Source organism: Gallus gallus, chromosome 15 (genome assembly GCF_016699485.2).
Source record: "Gallus gallus isolate bGalGal1 chromosome 15, bGalGal1.mat.broiler.GRCg7b, whole genome shotgun sequence".
Taxonomy (NCBI): domain Eukaryota; kingdom Metazoa; phylum Chordata; class Aves; order Galliformes; family Phasianidae; genus Gallus; species Gallus gallus.
Genome location: NC_052546.1, coordinates 832,740 through 853,910, shown reverse-complemented (window position 1 = coordinate 853,910; position 21,171 = coordinate 832,740). Strand labels below are relative to the sequence as shown.

The following is a 21,171-nucleotide window of genomic DNA, read 5'->3' as shown; positions in this document are numbered from 1 at the left end:
GCACGCTGTCAGGAGGAGAACAAAAACCGACCAGGGGGACACGGCACTAAAAATAATGATTTTTCAGCCAGCAGCCAGACAGCCGTCTAATCCCATCTGAATAGAGACATCACTTGAATAGCACCTGTCAGTGTGACTGCTGATGTCGATTCCAGCTGGACAGGTCTCACACAGCCCAATAACATACCTCAATACCATGCTTCCTAAAAGCTTTTTTTCTCTTTCTGTTTTCTTTCCTCCACCCTTATTGTCTCTACTCTAACCTAAGATTATTTTTTTAAGTTACATGTAAAATGCTAAATGAAATCCACGTGTTAACAACCCTGGCATTCCAAAGGACTGCACTGGTGCTTGGTCACAAGGGTGTTTTATAGTTGGGCTGTGGGGCCATTCTCTAATGTGATGTTTCACAGCTTTGATGGTACTGCATTCTGTTACATATAGAGGTTGGTAATTTTCTTTCTACCATCAGAACTGCTTAATAACCACCTCTGTGTGTCAAATGCCACTTCTTTTGCCTGAATAACAGATTCAGGTAGTCTGAATCCCCCACTGAGTGATGTCTTAAAGGAAGCCCTACAGTTGTTGCCAGAATGGGTAAAAGTTTTTTTGTTTGTTTGTTCTGGTTTTGTCTTAAATATGTGCCAGTACTTCCTAGCTTTCATTTGTGGAAGGGAAGATAATAAATCAAATGAATACAAGCCAATTCCTGCCTCCTGCGAGGAGCTGTCAGCAGGAGCTCTCAGCCTTTCTGCCTGCCCTCCTCTCTCTGCATTGCAATCCACTGCCATCTGCATGTGCCCAGCCAGGGAATACACTACAGATACAATAGATCTGGGGTTCCTTCCCCAGACAGAGCACTGCATGTTGTTGATGCTACAGCAAGACAAGCTGCAATAAGCAACGCACAGCTGGACTTGTACTGCATGGATTTGTCAGTGTGTGCCAGGCCTGGCCAGCTGTCCGGTCTTGTAAGGGGAGCTTCTTTCAAGACTCTCTTCATCCAGCCTAATGTCCTGTCAAGTAGCTGATATGCTTTGTTGCGTGTTTTAGCAATGACTGCAACACGAGCATGCAATATAGCATCTCGGACAAAGTATGGCAGAGCTGAGCAGGAAACACGAGCTCAGTCCTGCTGCTCCCTTGTAGTTATTTTTATAGCCTTGAAACAAAGTTGTTCTGTTAGCTAACTACTACAGGGCACCAAGGATGCTTTGCTTTGTGATTTATGTGACCTTTTGCTCACTTTTCATAAGTGTATAACTATGTCTATAAACAAAAATAATCCCAAAACATCTACTTTGCTTAACGATGATGGGAACCTTAGAAAAGCACTCCTAGGAAGCAGCACCGCTTCAGAAGCGCCAACACTGCATCTTTTGGCCTTCTCCATTCCCCCTCAAAAGTTGATTGCTGAATTTTTTATTGTAATTCCTTTGGATTTGGACTGCTGCTGCCATAGGAGTTCTGGAACTACAAATCACCTGAGAAACAGAACCAAGGCCATGGGCAAGAACTTAAACCTGGCATTCAAACCATTTGGACACTTGGACAACCTCTGACCTTGTCTCAAGGGGCGGCAAACGAAGGTGATCAGGCTAAAATGCTCCGAAATGGAAACACTCAAAAAGAAAACTGAAACATGGTTCAAAATGCTGAGCAGTCTGATTTTTATAGAGGAATGAAATGAAGTTCTATGGTTTTTCCTGGAGCTTCTCAAACTTGGACCCTGGGCACTGTCCTGCATTTTAAGCACATCTACTGAAACACAGAAAACACCTTTGCTCTTTATGAGTTCTGTACTAAATGATGCAGAGTTAATACCTGAGGTGATGCTGGCAGATGTTCAGCATTTATAACAGTTCAGGCAAAACAGCTCGGTCCAGTAGACTTTCCAAATTCTCAGAAGCAAAACATCCCAAAACACATCAAAGTCAGAAGTCCTTGGTGTGGTCTCAGTGGAGAGATTTTTGTTTTAGAGTTGGCTTTATCATTTTGGTGGGTTTTTTTCAAGGTCTGAGTAATGATGCAAATCTGATGAGAATTAAGACAGTAAAGGAGCCTACAAAATCCTTTGGTTACACAGCAACAGAAAGGGGGTCTCCAGAGAAGGAAATTTCATCCGGCTGCCTTGCTGACAGGAGAGAGCTCAGTGTGATAAAAGAGATCCTGCCACTTGCTCTGAGAAACCCAAGCAAAACCCAGCGCTGATACATCTCTGCTGACACCTGCTCCAGCTGGTCCATAGCAGTTTGACAGGGCTGGAGGGCTGATGGCAGAGAAGGAGGTGGGCCGGGTCCTGAGAGCAACCGTGACATTTCACGTGTCTGATCTGACTCTTTGCTGTTGCAAAAGCTGAAAATGAAAAAGCCCAAACGTTTGGGCAGCGATTCTCTCCTGCCGCCATGGCAGAGCGTGCTTCTGACACACGGCAGCCAAGCTACTTCTCCCTTTTCTTGTTTCCAGCCTCAGGTACCTTGCTTTCTTCAACATCTGCTATGCAGGCTAAAATTCCCCTTCGACCCTCTCTGCTGCTGTGCTATATTCTACCCCTGCAGCCTTTCCTCCCTGATGTTTCTCTCCCACTGTAATGTCATTTCTTAGTACAGTGTTGCTAGACGTTTATTTCTTTTACTTTTTTAATATCGCACAAATCAACCCTCTCAGCTCCTTGTACTCCCTGCACTGTGATCTGTATAGGAGAACACGGCACTGTTTATCACTCTCTAGTCTGCTGGGTACTTTCCCTGAATCAGCACCCTCAGCACACGGCACTATTTGCTGTCCCTGGCTCTGGTGCACAGCCAGACAGCCCTGGACGGTAGGGGAGAATAAGCCATCTGCCTCCAGGCTTTTCTGTCACTGCTGCCATTTGAAGCTACCGTGCATCTCAGCTCTTGGCTGGGAACAAAATATTACAATGGTCTGAACGTAATTGGAAGGCTGATTTTTCAACCACACATACTAACAATGCTTTTGTTTCTGAACTAAAGGAGTGTTTAGTCTATTTAGCCTTTGTCATTCATGAAACAATAAATAAACAGGCACTGACTGTGTTGTTCTTTCCTCCCCTCATAAATACGTCACCCTGATATGTGTTATCTGCTGCAAACACCAGCCAATTTGCTCTTTCCTCTGGAGATAAGATGAAGCATCCGTTTGCAGTGAAGATGAATAGCAGACCACGTTACCTGGTGTCAGCTTGCAGGTATCTACCTGCCACACTTCTCTATCCCACATGCCCTGCTGCTGGGTTAGCCCTTCTGCTGGACAGCTTCAGAAAAGCTGTGGGGTGAGTCTGAATGCAGCATTTCCATTCTCTGAAGACAGAGGCTTCGCACAGTGAGGGCTGTGTTGTGTCCTCTCTTTCCAAAGAAGGAGCCTGCATTTGGCCTGGGAGCTGGTGCTTGGGCACTGGGTCATTCCCCCACACTCGTGCTATTTCCCCATGTTATAACAACACTTTCCAAAAAATGAGTTTGGCCAAATCCAAACCCTCAAATTTTTGAGTGTTAGGTGACCAAGTTCTTGAAACAGGAATTTCAGCAACTGTTCTTCAACCTGCTTTCACAGACTTATACAGTATATGCAAGTGTTCACTAACAAATGCAATGAATTGACTCTTAATGCAATTAAAAGATCTTTCAGTGCTTCTGTTTCCTGTCCCCATATAATTTACCTCTGCATTTTTTCTTCCTGGCTGCTGCATCTATCAGACTTCTTCCATAGGCACAGCCCGAGCCTGTCCGGGTCACTCCCCAGGGACCCAGCTCCCACAGGAGTGAGTAGCCCATGTCCAGTGGGCCATGGTTTCACATGGTCACTCTCAATTTTGGAGGCTAAAGACTTCTCTGCTCTGGGTGTCACGGCCCTGTGTATCTATACGTGTATATAAGGAAGGGATTTGCCCTCTGGTGGCTTTGGCAGAGTCCCAAACCCTGGCCCAGTGCAGAGTGTGACAAATAGGCTGTGCTCTGAGCAGGGCTGTGGAGCCCAGGAGAGGATAAATGAATCCTCTCCTCAAAGGCAGTGTAACAGCTGCTGGGCTTATTCTTCAGTTACCACTGCTGGGGGGTCTTGAACCCACTGCCTCCATGCTGCACTCACACTCCCTTCCTGCAGGAGGTGTTGCACTGTGCTCCAGGAGCTGTAGCCAGCAGCCCCATCACTCCGTCAGCCCCAGGCATCTCTCAGTTCTGCAGCATGCTGCACAAAGTTAGTACTCCACATAGCTTCTGCCCTCCCTGTGAGAGCAACCCTGCTTGTACACCATGCAGAGCACCTTGCTGATAAGTGCAGGTTGTTCAGCTTTTGTGCTGTCCCTGGCATTGGCATCTGGCACCCGAGATGGCAGCAGTGCTGGGGTGAGACAGCGTTAGCATAAAGGGAACAGTCTCATAAGAACAGACCAGCCTCCCTGGAGTTCAGAGGCAGCCTGGGGAAACGGCAGCCCCTGGAGGTGTACGGGGCACAGCCTGTCTGTCCTCTCTCCTTGGGTGACACAGAGCATTCCTTTACTGAATTTTCTTCCCAAGGGAGCGAGGCAGCTGATGTCGGGTGAGGATTTCAGGGTCTGGCTCATCAAATTCCAGGAAAATGGCCACCCTCATAACCCAAAACAGCTGGTGTGTTTATAGTAAACATGAATGATAACTGGGTGGCCTTTGAAGCCACCATGTCCATTGCTGGTAATTACGGACAAGTGGATACAGCAAGGATGATCCAGAGCACTTGCTTAACATTCAGACATAATTATGGCCATTATCAAATTTCTGCCCCCTCAGCAAATGGGGGGATGGAGTCAGCCCTCCAGTACCATAGGCAGAAACAGACAAGGAGGGGTTTCTTCCCTGGCTAATTCACACTGGACAAAATTCCTGAGTACCACCTGGCGCAGCGAATGGAGTCGCCTTTGCTGCAATGGAAGCAGGTGATGATGGAAGGCCCCTTGGGCACCCCAGCCAAATGGATTCAACACCAGGGCCTCCCACAGAGCTGGCCTGGCCCCTCTCCCTTGGGTCCAGGAGATGGGGTAGTTCAAACGCCAATTACACCTCTTGGAATGTCATTTCTTGAGTGAGGGGAGAGGGCATCGGTGACACTACTAATTGCAAGGAGGTATCCCTTGTGTTTGTGTTGAGAGGGAAGCCTTACCCCCCACAGTGCCACCCCATCCCCACCCATCCTGTGTGAAGGATACCCCCTCTCCCAAACACTGCAGCTCTGTGGCAGAGGGAAATACCTAGTTTGCAAAGGGTTATTCCAAACACCAGGGCTGATGAAAAACGTAGCTACACAAAGCCTTCACAGTGAGAGCCTGATCCACAGGGAGAATTACCAAACAAAATCTACCCAGGTATGTCAGTGAAAAAGCATGGAGGACAGGGGGTGGATTTCAGTAATAAGGAAACAATCGAATCAAACTTTTGAAAGGCAGCAACCTAATGTAGTACCTTTATGTATGTTATCCACATGGCATATTTATGTTCTTAGATAAAACTGCATCATTATAGAGAATCTAAAAATTCTCCAGAAGTTGGCAGAAGCTGTAGATCACAAATCACAGAACTGTAGGGTTGGAAGGAACCTCAAGAGATCATTGAGTCCAACCCTCCAGCTAAAGCAGGCTCCCACAACAGGAACAATAGGTTGCACAGGTAGGTGTCCAGGTGGGTCTTGAATATCTCCATAGAAAGCAAGTGGCAGCATGTGGCAGAAGAGGAATATGCTCCAGAGACTGCTAGAGTGAGCACCTTTCCAGTGACACTTTGGTCTTTGGCACACAGAGTATCACAGCTGGATTTTCTACTCACTTCCTAATGCAGCTGCCTTTAAGCAGGCTGAAACAAAAGACAAACAGTACATCATCCATTGCTAAGAGTACCTCTGTACATTTACCATCCTTCCAGCTAACAGAGCCAAACATTTACCTGCGACTTGAGCCAATTCCTGATGAAGATGTACCAATAGGAAAGAGCTGGTTCAGCAGGAGACAGGCAAATGCATGCTAGAGTGCCGGGTTCCCATGCGGGCTGCTCTGAATAATCTCTAGCCCAATATTTACCTTCTTGAAGAGAGCAGGGCCAGCCACCCTGCAGCACCTGGCAGTGGGGCAAAGCCTGCGTGAGCTGCTTCCTCTGCTTTGTTGTGAAAGAGGAAGGGGAGCAGCTGATCGTTTTTTCTCTCTGACTGTATCACAGAAGTAATCAAACAGTTGTTGAAAGTTGGGAAGGACGGTGTTGGAGCAGGAGAGGGAGAAAGGACCATGTGTTAACCTAAGTGATAAGCTTTGCCCAGCTACAGCTCAGCCTGCCTTGCAGGTGGCATGATGGGCATGCAGGGTTTGTTCATAGCAGTTCACCTGCTGCTGGCTTTCATCACGTTTTATTCAGTTATTCTGTTTATCTGAGAGGCCTATTGTCATCACCTCTGTGCCGCAGGGCAGGTCTCAAGTGCAGAGCGGTCTGCAGGGCACACGTGGCACAGCCACCACCATTGCCAGCAGCCAGCAGCTCCTTCTTCCCTCCATTTATGAAAATTGCTTCCTTTGCTGATGGTGATAAATGCAGGCAAACACACACCACTCATCCTGTTAAGCTTGTCTTTCTCCTCAGGACTTGAATTGTGTGGAGTACTCAAAGCATTATAAACAGACCTAATTTCCAGTAGTGAAGCTGGAATAGACATGAGCAGGTCTGAGTACCACGTGATGACAGGTTCTGTTATGGTATTATTGGATCAACGGAGGTACTAAGCATGGCCACTGTTTTCAGGTGGAAGCTGCAAAAAGACTATTTCCCATCTTTGGAACATCCATTTTCAGATGTAGAAGTCCAGTTGAGCCAATTACATTTTCACAGGATTTTTGGACTGCTATCTCAATTACATCCACAACACAGAGCCCATTGGAGACTCCGTGACAGGAGATGGCATCCCACATAACCCAGTTCTGTAAATGTTCTGCAGAAGGAAGCATAATTGAGCAGAAGTAATGCCAGGTTTGTAAAGAAGCACCGGAGAGGAATAAAACAGACCATGGAAGGGACTGTTTAGCACTGTGTCCTTAGGAAGATTAACTAAAACACACAGCGTCATTCTGTAGTGTGAAAACATCATCTGCCTCCTTGGTATTCACCCCCAGTGTACCAGGACAGAGCACAGCACAGTCCCCTCTTTGCATTTGTTATGCCAGATTAAACAAGCCAAATGCTACGTTTCTGATCACTGCAGAAGCCCTCCTCTTTATCAGCTGCAGTCTCAACCAACCTCTTTGGAGTATGGTTCAACCAACACTCAACACAGCAGTAAAGGTGGGATTTCCCAGGTCTCCTAGATGTCAGTGACACTTCTTTAGCACTGCTAGGAACAGCTTTGCAGAGGCACCCAGGATAGCAGTTGCCCTCCTCACTGTGGCACCACACTGCTGAATTTCTTACCTTGAGCAGCCCACATGCACTGCAGCTTTATGGCTGCTGCAGCAGATCGGCTGTAGAAACCAGCACATGGAGAGATGGGGCACACCAGGACATGCCATCGCACAATGAACAGAGGGACACAGCGGCACCACCAAGCGCAGGCTTTCAGAGTGCTATCTCTAACCAGTATTGCTAATGGTAGCTCCACCCGCATTCAAACTCTTCTCTCCATTAGGTACTTCCCCCTTTCTGCTCTTGGTTCTTGTGCAACAGTGGCCAGCCCTCAGACCTCCCGTTAAATGCACAACCCTGTGGCCAGCCTAGACCACAGCTGCTCAGCCGTGCTCAGGGCTAACAGCGTGCAGCTGCCAAGTGCAGAGTCAGCCTCTGAGAGCCCTGCCATGGGTTTTAGTGGGATTTACTGGACTGAAATGCAGAAAATTTCGTTGCCTTTAGGATTAGTCTCTTTGTTTGCACTTAGAGCAGGGCATACTGTCTGCGTGTGCTTCACTGTACATGGTGCTCTGTCCTTCAGTTATCACCACCAGGACTTATGCCTGCAGGAGATGCACAGCTTTAATTCCTTCAGTCAGCAGTCACTGCAGCTGGTGGTTTCCAAATGCTACCAGAGCAAAGACCATCAGCAATTTTATGACAACTAACCTAGCCTGGGTAAATTCATACTGATTACGGATTGACCACAGACCCTCCAATACAGACCAACATCACTATAGTACAGGATTTTTATAGCAATCTTTGAACTCGAAAGTAATCTTGTCATTTGAGTTATTTTAAGTTTCTGTTATAAACAGTGAATAACAAGGATGAAGCAAGGTAGGCTGAGGAAATTGCACGAGCAATGCAGCACTCACTCTCCACTGTGGCCACCAGAGACTCCCCGGCGAGCACAGCTGCACTGACAGGTAGCGTCCCACAAGAATAACAGATAAACACACACGCTTCCCAAGTCACTGGATGCTATATTTCTTCTGATGAGAACCATCCATTTTCTTCTGTCCTCCTCCGTGTCACATCAGTGAGGTTTTATAAAGCAAGGCAGGGAATGGGTTTATTTACTCCTGCCTGCACTGCACAGTACCCAGGTTTGTTCATATTGGTTACAAATGACCTCAAGGTCTTCCATTATAGCCTAATGTCTGCAGCTTTCTGACCTCCAGATGTGCTTGAGGAAGAGCTGCAGTAAATCAGAGCAGCACTTTGACACAGAGGAAAAAAGTCTCTATTTGCCAGTGGGAGAGAAAGGATTCTGGCTTGGCTGCTGAAGGGGAACATGCTCTCGGCTGCTCAAAAAACTCTGCAGGCAGAAGTGGACTTTGTATTTGCATTTGCCAGTGAGGGACTGTTGCAGTGAAGCAGGAGGACAGTAAGCCTGGCTGCAGTTCTCCTTCCACCTAGGCAGGCAGGGGAAAGCACAACAACTCACTTCATGTGGCAGATCCCATGTACACAGGCTAACTTCTGCAGCTGACTGGTACAAACATGGGTTACAGAAATGGTACCAGTGCATGTTCATCTACTTTAAGTCACTGCTAATGGCACTAGAGCCAGGCACACTGCAACAGCCTGAAGAGAAGTTACTGGACTCGCAGCATAGAAGACATTGGCTTGTTCAGGCTGCACTTAGCAGTGGTTTTCGGGATGCCATCTGAGGACCAGTCTTTGCAGTGGTGAAAATGGCCAATGTGATGACTATCATAAAGAGAAGGTCTCTTTGGAAATTTTTGTTGGCAAGTTAGAATCCAGGAGTGGAGACTGACTGTCTTTGCAAGCCAGGGTATGTGGAAATGTCTATGCAGGCCACTGCTTGGCATAGCCGAGCTGTTTTAATACCTTTATCTGACAGATGTCTGCTCTCATGCACCTGCTCTGTCATGAAGCAAAGTCTGTATTTCACAAGCCTGCACAAAGGTCTATAGTCAATCCTTACCACTCGTCTTGCCAGAAGGATACAAAAAGTCTACATGGTCCTAGGGGAAATTAGTCGTAGGAGAGTCAAACTGAGGATGCCATTATATACCCTGTGCACCACAGCACGTAGGATTATAGGAGGAAGCAATAACACAACCACAAAACACCACAGTTGCAAATCGTCTCAACCACAAGCAGTTCTCCTCAGGAGGGCGGAAAGAAGAAAATTTACCACATCCTCTCTATAGACAAGTGGAGCCCCAAGAGAGGGAATGGAGCAGGGAGAGCACGTTGCAGAGCAGAGCTCCTCTCTGCAGGACCTGCAGTCAGTGGGGGATTTCAAAACCAGTAACAAGCAGCTCTCGGGGAGCTGGAAATGAAAAAGCAGTGGATCAGCCTGATCAGCTCTGAAGAAGGCTTCAAAATACAGCACCCCATCTACATCCCTCATCTTGGGAGCAAGAACAACATCCAACCAAAACAAACAAACAAACAAACAAACAACAACAACAAACAACCAAAAACAAAAGCAGAAAAGGAAGCACGAGGACTTTCAATGTAATCAAATGCATCACGTACCTAAAAAGTATTCCAATCTATAATACACATGTGTAAAATGGTCACTCTGTATGTGTATTTTTACTTCTGCCCACCTCCAGAACAAATACTGCAGTTTTACTCTCCCATAACTGTCTCTTGGCTCCCTCTGCACATTCCAGCACAGTGGTATCACAGATGGGCTGCAGAAAGGATTTACCTTGATCTGGCTGATCTTGTTAATGGCCATACTAGCATTATTCTCTATTGTATGAAGACCATCTCTCTGGGGGAAGAAGGATGTACCACCCAGCAATAGGCCAGGCTCTGTCCTTGACGATACAGGAATTAGCACCAGAGACAGTATCTTTTTCGAACAGAGCTGAAGTCCAAGACATGGAAGACTCAGAGCCAATGGTGAAGCATTACATCCTGGTACAACTCGCCAGGTAACCTGGAGACATTTTTTGTGGTTTATATGCTTTCACTCCAGTGAGGAGTTTTTTGTTCAGCTGCAGAGACAGGCCCAGACCGAAACCTCATAACTGCAGAATGACAAATCTTGGAAGTGCCTACAGATGCATTCAGACTTCACAATTCTGGCCCAAGTTTCATCTACAGAAGGACCAGTAATTTTTAACATGCAGATCAGAGGCTCGAGCAACCCCAGAAACTGAGACACCACAGAAAGAGCAGCATGTCTGTATATATGCAATAAAGCACACGCACAGCAGAATCAGTGTGAGACTGGAAGCCTGGATCCCAAGCCTGCCTGGTCAGAGCAAATGTGACAGCCCACTTCTCAGCATCTCTGTTGAAGTGCTTGTTTGCTCCTTGCCTGGTGTTTCAAAAGTACCAAGTCACAAGATCCAGCCCTGCCAATTCTGTCACATTTCACTTGACAACTGTCCCTCTTCCACACTGTGATAACAACTTTGAAATTCACTTGGTGTTTCAGTTTCCTTCCTGTTTCTCTCAACAGCTACACAAATGATTGTCAACACATGCACAATAGTCTATCAGCAGCAGATAAGCATGAAGTGCACAGAAGCCAGTGTCCACATGGCCATTCCCAAACACAGATTTGTGTGCATTAAAAATGGTATAGAATAAATACTTCCAGTGGAAACAGGGAGGGAGAATTCTGTCCTTTTGGGGTATGGGTTCTGAATGTTGTGCTGATCCATGCATTGAAGTTATGCAGACAGACCTTGCAAAAGAGAAGTCTAAGCCAGGCAGATCGCAGCTTTCCTAAAGGAGATAACTGATCTATATCACAGCTGTATCACCGTTGTCACTGAGGGTTTTACCTTCTGCTGTGCCTGAAGGGAGCAGCAGGACCACAGCCCAGATCGCTGTCCTGACTATCCATACAAATGATGCGACATTTAAGCCCCGAGCCAGAATTCTGTATGCCCATACACCACAAACCTTTGCCCGATGACAGCTTATCTCAGTTCTAGAAGACTTTTCCTACAGAATTATCATGTTCTTAAGAGGTTATTTGTCTTTCAGTTTCTTATCTGCCTCAGTGGAAAAATGTATTCAAATATCTCTCCAACAACAACAACAAAACAAAGAAAAATCCCCAAACAAATAGCAAAATAAGGCCCAAATAGAAACCCAGTGTTTTCGGATTGCATACATTTAATGCCAGTTTCATGTCATGACAGCTCAAAATCCCTGGGCTGCCCATTAAGACACTGGCTGAAGTAGCGTAAAGGTGGCAATGGTTGTGTATCCAAGACCAGCATTCACAAGGCCATCACTCACAGCACGCTGTTTGTGGCAGCGAAGATATCCTTGCTTTTCCCTGCCTCATCCTGCTCTCAGAGCACTGTTATAGGAACGCTGTTTTAAAGTCAGAATCATTCAACAACCAGGTTTATAGCACAGCAGGTAGGGAGAGGGGGGTGGAGGGAATGTGCACCCTGTGGCACCAAGCTTGTACAGCAGTGCCCAGGCAAGCAGCCCAGCCAGCAGCGTGCTGGGGAAACCCTCCTGGACACAGCAAGCAGGAGGGCCGTGCCAAGGGACTCCTCATTCCCCTTCCGTAAGCCCTGCTTAAATCCCCTGGAAATGTCTTTCGTTCCTGTGTGTTTTTTTAAGAAAGCAGTTTTCTTTCACAAGCCTACCTGTCAGTCAGCTGAGTAACAACAAACCGTGGATGGTTACACGGGCACTGCAAACACCACCGGCGTTTCAACTTGTGCTAGAATCTTAAAGTCTCTAAAATAGGAATAAATGCAATTCAAGTGTGTAAAGTAGCTTTTCTGTGTATAAGAACAGATTAAATTTGACAGCTTTGAAAACCTGATAGTGTCAGTGAAATCCTGCTGCTGTGAAGGCATCCAATCTCTGCTCTCTCCCATAATACATCATTTGAAAACCTGTTTGCTGACTCTTTTTAAGTTACTGGAAAAGTGAGAAAACTTCCAGATTCACACTTCTCGTATTTTCTTTTGCCACGGAGAATTTTACTGCAATTAGTCTGGCTTGTAATGGAAAACAGATGAAAGTACAAATGAAATCAAAACCTTGCCAGATATCTAAGACATTTCTCATGCCATGCATCCCAAGAAGTTTTCCCAAAACCAACAACATTAAATTAAAAGCTCAAATATTTCAACCAGACCCAACGAAAGCAGATTAAACTTAAATTTAAACAAGAAGTTAAACGATCTTTCCTTCTCCTCACCTGCCAAGTCCTCAGAGTTCAGGGCTCTGTGTTTCTCTGTCAGCACTTAGCGGCAGAAACACCTAGAGCTGAGAGGAGAGATTTCCTCCTCACGCAGGCATTATTCATTATTTCTGAAGTGTCGACAATTGTCTTCAACACTATGCCATGCATACAAACAGAGCCCCTGCCCCAGCGAATTTCCAGTCTGAGGCTGTTACCTTTGTTTTGCTTTGGTCTATCACCAAAACAAATCTCTACAGGGCACCAGAGGAGCGCAGTCCACCTCCGACCAGCAGTTTTCCACTGCATTAAATAGGGGTTGAACCAGCCACGGCCAAAGTTACAGGACTAGCCACAGCAGGACAAGGCTGAGTCCTTAGCATATGAGCAAACAGCAAAAGAACCACTACTCATCAGTTTTGTTTTAAATTGGAAGTATATTTCAGTATATATATATATATGTATATACTGTATATAGTATATATATACAGCATCACATGTAATGCACTTTGAGATCATAAAGAGTTCCCCTTCACTCTATCTTTCAACCACAGCAGCATTACAGACCAACCAGCAGCAGGTCATTTCTGAACCAAGGCAAACTGGCAGCTACAGAAACAGCTCCTACTGGTGGAAGTTGGTGAAAGTTTTGTTTTGCTGTCTGGAATTCTGTGCTGAGCTTTCTGCCAAGGCATTTCGCACGCTTTGAGTGCATGTTTTCTCTGACATTTTGAAAGCCCTCAAGTGTTCCTGCAGGTAGCTTTTAAAGTTTACTCCACATTCACACTTCTGCAATTTCTGCATCTCGAAATGGTTGTGCTCAGTTACTCTCCAGAGGCACACAGCCCTGTGCCCCTACACACACGAAAGGCACGTACACATACACCTACTAATGCCCAACAGATCATAGGAGGAGGATACCAAATAGAGATACTGCCCTACTGATTTATGTTTTTGTCTATGTTCTTATGTAAGCCAGACTTTATTTTAAACCTGCTAATAGCTAATTATTGCTGTTCCAGCAGTATTTGGATCCACAAGTAAAACTCATCCCAGCTAAGAGCAGAATAGATATTACTGTTGTGACCAGGGAATGAAACAACTTAAAACCATACCAAACCAAACCTGAGCATTAGCACATCCAGATGTCACAAAAGCACCTTATGACAGCCTATGGCCTTAGTGTGCCATAAACCAGGCTTTAAACCATACACAATATGAAAAGACTCACCAAACTACAGCTCCAAATGGCATATTCCCTCTGAGTCACCATCAAAACCCTTCTTGAGCCTACCTGGTGTTGTCTTCTGGTATGGAGGAATGAGAAATTGCTTTCTTGCTCATCATGCTTTGGTGGTCTGTTCTCTGTCAGACAAGACACTGCCATTAATATCCAGGCAAGACGCTGGCTCCTCTCCTATCTTCCAGTTTAGATGTGCTTCTTGCAGTTGTCCATGATTGCAAGTAACTTTTTCCCAATTAGATCAGAGAAGTCCTTCTCCCTCCAGGAAAAGTCATCCAAGTGGATTCCTTCCTCTTCCTCAACTACTTGGCTCACACAGTCAGCCACCCTGGAAAGCAAAGACCAAGGTCATGAGATTTGTTTGAATCACATCCAGTTTACTATTAAACGCAAATGAACATCACAGAAACTTGCTATGGTAACTCTTACTTTCAATCCAAGCAAATTGCTCCATAATCTTTTTAAAAAGAAAAACAATACTATTTTTGTTGTTGTTTTCCTATTTCATTGATATTTTCAAAATTTCCAAAACAAACATGCACATACAGTTAGAATTACAAAGTATCACATCTGCTTACCTGGAAACACCGCTTGGGCATTTGATAGAGCATCTACTTGTCTACATCAAAACATTTACTGAAATTCCTGAACAAAATGCTTAATATTTATTAAAGTTTTAGCTTATTCTCAACTTTCTTTCATTTATTTGGAAAAGCAGAACCTCTGTTGCCTTGTCTTTTGTCATATCACCCTACTGATTCCATACTACATGCAGAGACAACAGGACCAGACACAATTCTCAGCTGGGTTCAATGTTTAACACAAGAGAATCTCTTTACATCCTAAAACTACCTATTTGCTTTGAAGACACCATGGAATACAAGCCTGGTATCAAACAGGCTGTTTGGATAAGAAAGAGTTTTGGCTGCACCTTTCAGATGGGAATGGAGTGTTTCAAGGTGTATTAGATTCAGGTTATCATGAAGATATGAAGACACCATGAAGATCATATTCAAACTTTAGTGTTTAAATGCTTAAAAGATCCTGAACACTCAGACTCAGAGAGCAACCTAAGTTCTATGTGGAAGCTGCCCTAGGCTTGAAGGAAGTAAGAACTCTGAGGAACCATGGACTGATTATAGACCCTGGAAAGTCTCTAGGGAAAAGAGACTTATACGGTCTACATTCTCACCATCCAGAAATAACTTCTCACTCCCTGCCTCCCTTTTACTGCCTCCTACCTCCCACTCATGTATTTCCCATAAAGGTTGTTTCCAGACACAACTGATTTGAAACCTCAGATTATTCTGTTAAAATTGCTGACTTTGGAGCTGAGACCCCAAGCCAGATTGGGACAATCCCCTCAGGTCCTTCCTCCAGCTAATTTATAGAAAGTTTTGTTGAGACAAGGAGTTATGGTCTGTAAAAGGCTTGCTGTCAGCCTCTCGTAAAACCCTAGCACCCTCTCAGAGAAGGGCCAGAGCCTGGGAAGAAAGTTTCAGCAGTGATCAGCTGGTTTCCAGATGGGTGGCCTTCCACACACTGCCCAATCCCACGAGTCCAATAAACCATCCCTGATTTTGCACTTTAAAAAAACAAGGACACAGCCCCTCCTCTACCCTCAGTTAGGGTTTTATAAACACGTTCACAGTCTCCGTGTCAGATTTTTTAAGGAGAAACTCATTCTGCTCTCTCTCCTTTTCGCTCTCTTTGCCTGCATGCGGTAGCCCCTTTTGCTCCCGTTTCTCACTTTTACATGGGGTGGGAGGAGCTGCATCATGATTTACACCCTCCTGGGCTGTTTGTTCATCAGAAATAAAGAAGGGGGAAAATAAGTCAGAAAGTTGAAGGATTGGCCTCCAAGGAATGAAACGACCCACAAGAGGCAATGTTTGCTCTCAGTCTGGCATAAATTCTCTGCTGTTCTGTCCTCTACAGCTTAACAAACCAAAAAGCACATGATTAAGTATGCAAATGGTTCGTCGGCAACTCTGGCAGTCGGAGCGCAGTGTGAACCTCTGACCAATTACGTGAGGATGCTGCCTCTGAAGCAGCGCTGCCGCAGAGCCGAAGTGCTGCTGCTCAGAGGCCCCAGGTGTGTCTCAGCACTAAAAGTAAGTTCACCTTGCATTTCAGACCTTCATTTTAGTTTGACTGACTCCTCAGCAGGGAAATCACTGTGAGTCTCTAGACAGCTAGCTAATCAGCTTCTGTGTCCATCTGTCTATATTAATTGTGGTGTGAGTAATTTTCCCCTTATTTAGCTCAAATTCCCCTTTTACTTTCAGATCACTGTTCATTTCCACTCATCTTCCACTTCAGCAGTGCCAGAATTTCACATCTGACCCTGAAGGGAACCAGGAATGGCTGTTGTGGCTTTTGAGCCTGGTAGACATCTGAGAGCCACTATTCAGGCTTTGGACTTTCCCTACAGAGCTACAGCTTTAAGCTCAGTTTTGTTCGTATCTAAACTCGGTCTATAAACATTTTTATACCTAAACAGAACTCATTAGGACTGTTTTATAAAGTCCATATCTGCCCACCATGACTTACAGCCATACTGAAGGCTATGGGCCATTTCCCACAGACTTCAGCGCCGCCTGACTGCGCTCTCACACTTGACCAAATCTTTAAATAAAAACAAAGTGTCCCACAAACAATTACAGCATTTTCCATCAGAACCAAATCTGTGTGCCTCAGGAGCACCGACAGTCTTAGAACAAGGAATTGCTGGGGGTAGCCTAGGGAAACCTCCTGGTGCAGGATCTGGGCTATCGCTGCATTTCTACAGGCATAACATTCCCTCAATGAGGTACACTGAAAACTAGAGCTCCTTTGCGAAGGATTAATGCCTACAGCCACTATTAATGAGCTTTCACGCCAAGGTTCAGGATTGCCACAAAATGCTATGATCACTATTTCCCATGCAGCTCTCTCCACCTGAAGTGTTGGGCACAGATTTTAAAGTACAGTGGAGTTTTCCAGGGTGCAGCCGTCACTCCTGCGCTCTCTCTGGGGTGACTACTGGAAGCCAAAAGCATTTAAGTAACGCTAGATAAAATCAGCAGCACCCAATGTGGGTTCTTTCTGGTTTCCTGCAAGTAAACAGACATGTTTACAAGGGGCTGTACATTCACATCAATCATAACGTGACTTTGTTTACAGTAGAGGAATTTCCTGCAGGCTTTTGCTGTCCTGGTTTCTTTCTCTTTGTATTTACTTTTGTTCAAGTGCAATTTAAGAAAGCCATAGTACTCCAGCTCAATTCAAAATGTGACACACTGAAATCTGAAGCAGGTAATAATTCATGCCCAGATTTAGTTGTTCTTTCTCTTGTTTGTTTGTTTAAGCTAACACACACCTCTGCATTAAAAAGCCACTTTTCTCTGCCCATCCAATTCGTCTACACCTGGCAAGAAAGCAGCTTTGATTTGTCTCTCCATAAAGAGCTGCTTTTCTCATCAAGCCCACAAAACACCAGGAGCCCACGTGACACGGGGATTGGGCTTTTATTTCAGGCATCTAGGAGACAGATCTCTCAGAGGAATTAAAGTCAAAATGTTATTGAATGCAAATGAAAGATTATCATTAATATCAGCTGAGCAACTGGGGATTAAGGACTTCTGCTGCCATGAATCAGAGTGAACCAATTCTTCACCCTGTGATAGAATAAAGACTAGTTGACTGCAGTGGGGATTTAATTTGAAGAACTGCTGCAGAATTTGGCTGCAGACTTCAGAATTTGGTCAGAAAAATGTTTCACAATAGCAAGTTCTTCATTTTCTATGGATCATTTTCAAAGAATCTGACTCCTAGAATACTCATCTTCACTTTTCCTCTCTGATTCTTCCCTAGAGCCCCAGCTGTGCCCAGAGAAGCAGCCTGCTTTTCTCAAGGCACAGGGATGTGTGGGGCACACAGCAAGGACAGCCTACACGTGGTTCTTGCCCACAGTGACTTTACACCGAGGCACAGTACACACAGCAATTGCTGTGCTGACCTTGATGGCACAGACTGTGGAGGCCTTCGTTGCCTGAGCTGCTTGCTCTCCATTCTGCTATGTGATGTGACCACGTATTAGGTCAGTGGGGTTTACTGTTCCTGAGTGTAACTGAGCATTAACAGTTCAAACAGAGGAAGTATGAGGAAAAGCCTCTCCTTTGACACACAGTATATTCCACAAGGCCAATAAAGAGAGAAGAGCTAGAATGGGAAGTGCAGAGCCAGAAGTCTGCTGAGAAGACAACAGACCACAATTCCAGAGTGGCAAAAGAGGGAAACGTGACCTCTCCATGTGCCCTTCCAGGTAAGAGAGGTGCAGATAGAGAAACATGAACAGGGCCCACGTGAATATGAGGCTTTGAGAGTAGCTTCCAATGTACAAGCCATGATTCAGTATAAAAATCAGCCTAGTACAGGCTGTCTTTGTTAGCATCTGTTAGCAGGAATGTCAGCTAATCAATACATTTTTATTGCCAGATACCTACAGGGCTGGAAAATACAGTATTTCTGACATTATTATCAGTGTTCTTCTTACAGCTCATCTTTCTGGAAGCATTTTTCCTTCGCCTTGTGTGGCATCATTACTCATCTTCACCAATGCTTATCTAGCTCCATCAATCTGCAAATGCCCATCCAGAGAACTGTGTCCCTCTAGGCACAGTTCACTAAGCTCACACACCTAACCCTATCCTCCCTATCACTTCATCCTACAGATTTTCATCCACAGTTTGGTCAGGATTAGCACTTCATGGTGGCAAGCACCCCTGCAGATGACTTGCGTTGTCCCCACAGAACAGTTCCCTGCTCTAGGCAAAGAAAGGGAAAAGCTGTGACTTGGCAATGCACAACAAACAAACCTTCCTAGTCCTGTAATTCAATTTACAAAGCAGCACCTCGTACCACATTTGTGCATCGCAGGTGAATAGAGCCACAAGCCATATCTGTTAGCAGCCCTTGCCTAAACCATAGACTTCTACAGAGCTATTTGGCACACTGGAGAATACATGCTAGCAAGCCTGGAGCTGCCTCCTGGAAACTTCCCAGCCTTTCTTCTTGCTTTTCCAGACACCCCTTTTCTCTTCCCCAGTATTGCTGTGTTTTTCTCTCTCTCACACTGGCAGAGCCTGGGGTTCTTCAGCACTTCATGCTTTTGAGGAATCCCAGCTGCACACACGCAGCACAGAGATTAACTGCAAATGGTGCTAAGCCCCAGGTGCTCCTCTGTACCTTCACAGGAGGGTGTGCAATACAGGGAACAGGCTGCTTGCAGCCAGCTGGGAGCCCTGCAATCTCCTTCTGCCACTGACTTCCTGGCATTCAGTGAGTCACTCACCTCTTCCCATACACCAGTAAAATCAAGCACCATTGTGCCTTGTCACTTAGGATTAAGGCACTGCCCTCAGTAACTAACAACATACTGCCGTGTGGGCTACAGTGACTCCAAGCTTACAAAATATAATCAGCAGAATCAATACCGAGTATATAGAATATATTATCTCCAGACTACTCTCTGAAAGGAGTAAAATCAAGGGGAAAATTGCCTACTGTCATTTTTAGTCAATTGAGTAAAGCAATATCAATTAAAATGGAGATGCAGGAAATATTACCATGCATGCTCTGGAAAACACATCAATATCAATAGTACCTTGGAATAACATATTTAAGAGAATTAATTTAATTCTGAATAGTGTCTTGCCTCAGGACCAGTTTCTATTTGTCCCAAGACATGTTGAAACAATAAAGAACATTTTCTTACCAAGCCCCTGCAAAAAAAATTCTCTGAAGGCTTTAAAAATTTGGCAGAAAGCCTTCTGCAGCAGAAATGGAAATCTTCCTTGTCGCATAATCATCACACTGCCAACAAATTAATAAGGATGTAGGTGATTTAGAAAAACATACAGGTTTAAAGTGAGATCCTTTTCTGGGAAAGACAAGCAAACAACCTGCCTTTAGCTTTAGAAATGAATTACTGAGCAAAACTTCCAAGTATCCTCTAAGAGTAAAGAGCAAACAGGGGATTTCCATAAGGTGAAGCACACGCTGTCCCTGTAGGTTGTATTGTGTTCATTTAGCTGCAGGACAGGGGCATTTTGGGGCTCCTAACTGCTAATACAACACAAAGGACCATCAGGTATTTGGAAGATCTAGAAATAGCCGGGACACCACAGTGAGCATGCAAGCCGTTAACATTCACCTTACATTACCAAATCTAGCAGGTGATCTAGATATCCCTGGAAAATAGATAAAACTCCAGTGGGCTGGTCAGAATGGTGAGGCTGACCAAGAAGAGGAAATACTCTGAGTTATGTCTGGCTGCAGCTTTTCTTTCTCTGAAGGAAAGTGGCTGAACTATAAGAAAAAAAGGAGGCTTACTTCTGTGAAGCTCTTGGAGCAGTATCTGCCACGCAGCAGATGCTGAGGAAGAAGAAACATATCCCTTGCATCCCATATGCCCTGATATTCTGGATGAAAACACTAGAGGGTAGCCTGACATTCATCATCTTCCAAAGGCAAAATGCAAGTTCTGGCAAGGTCTCTATATGACCATTTTTCAGTGGGAAAGCCCATAGCAGCTGTTTAGCAATAAACAGGGAACTTATGGAATAACACAGGGTAAAAAGACCTGCAATGTTAGATAGGTCTCTTTGGCTAGCATCTACTACAGCTATCTCCGAGCCAACAGCAGCAGGAGAAGGGCACCCCAAAGTGAATTTCAGTGTTTCAAACAAAGACCCTGAAGTTACCACCATCCTCAAACATCACCAGTTTGATGTGGGCTCACTGCAGGAAGAAACAAAGAACTATAGTGAAATGACTGCTCCTGCATCATGCACTCAACAGCTATACCTAAAGCACAGCAAAAGCACCTGCATGGCTTGCAGCCTGTTGGAGGCACTCTGCATGCGAAAGAGGAGGTAGTTAATCTGTCCTGCAGATGTGTACAACATGCGCTAGGAATCAAATTAATAGGGAAGAAAAATAACTGAATCTAAAGCAATGTAGTAGTTGGGGAAAAGCTTCCTCATCTTTGTACCTCATACAAAGGTAAACGCTGCCTCTTTCTCCCTTATCAAGTTCTGTGAGCTTTGGTTAATTTTTTCAGCAGAAAAAAAAACAAAAGTTGGTCAGGAAAACAAACAAGCTCCAGCTGGGGGTGTTTTCCATACTTAAAGCACAGTGGGCAGCAATACCCACTTGAGTGTTTGGTTTTTCTGATCTCTGTCTTAGGGGAGGGACTTTATAAGGGCACGTAGCAACAAGATGAGGGGAAATGGCATTAAGCTGGAAGTGGGGAGATTTGGACTAGATATTAGGAAGAAATTCTTTACTATGAGGCTGGTGAGACACTGGAACAGGTTGCCAGA

General features: G+C 45.1%; 1 protein-coding gene across 2 annotated transcripts in view; it reads right to left on the bottom strand.

The window, feature by feature from the left end:
- Positions 1–21,171, bottom strand: part of TBX1 (T-box 1) — a 166,690-nt gene that overhangs the window by 119,610 nt on the left and 25,909 nt on the right. For both annotated transcript variants that reach the window (XM_046901204.1, XM_025155714.3), the window contains exon 2: positions 13,856–14,132. The gene's annotated coding sequence lies outside the window, so the exon portion shown is untranslated. The remainder of the gene's footprint in view (positions 1–13,855; positions 14,133–21,171) is intronic.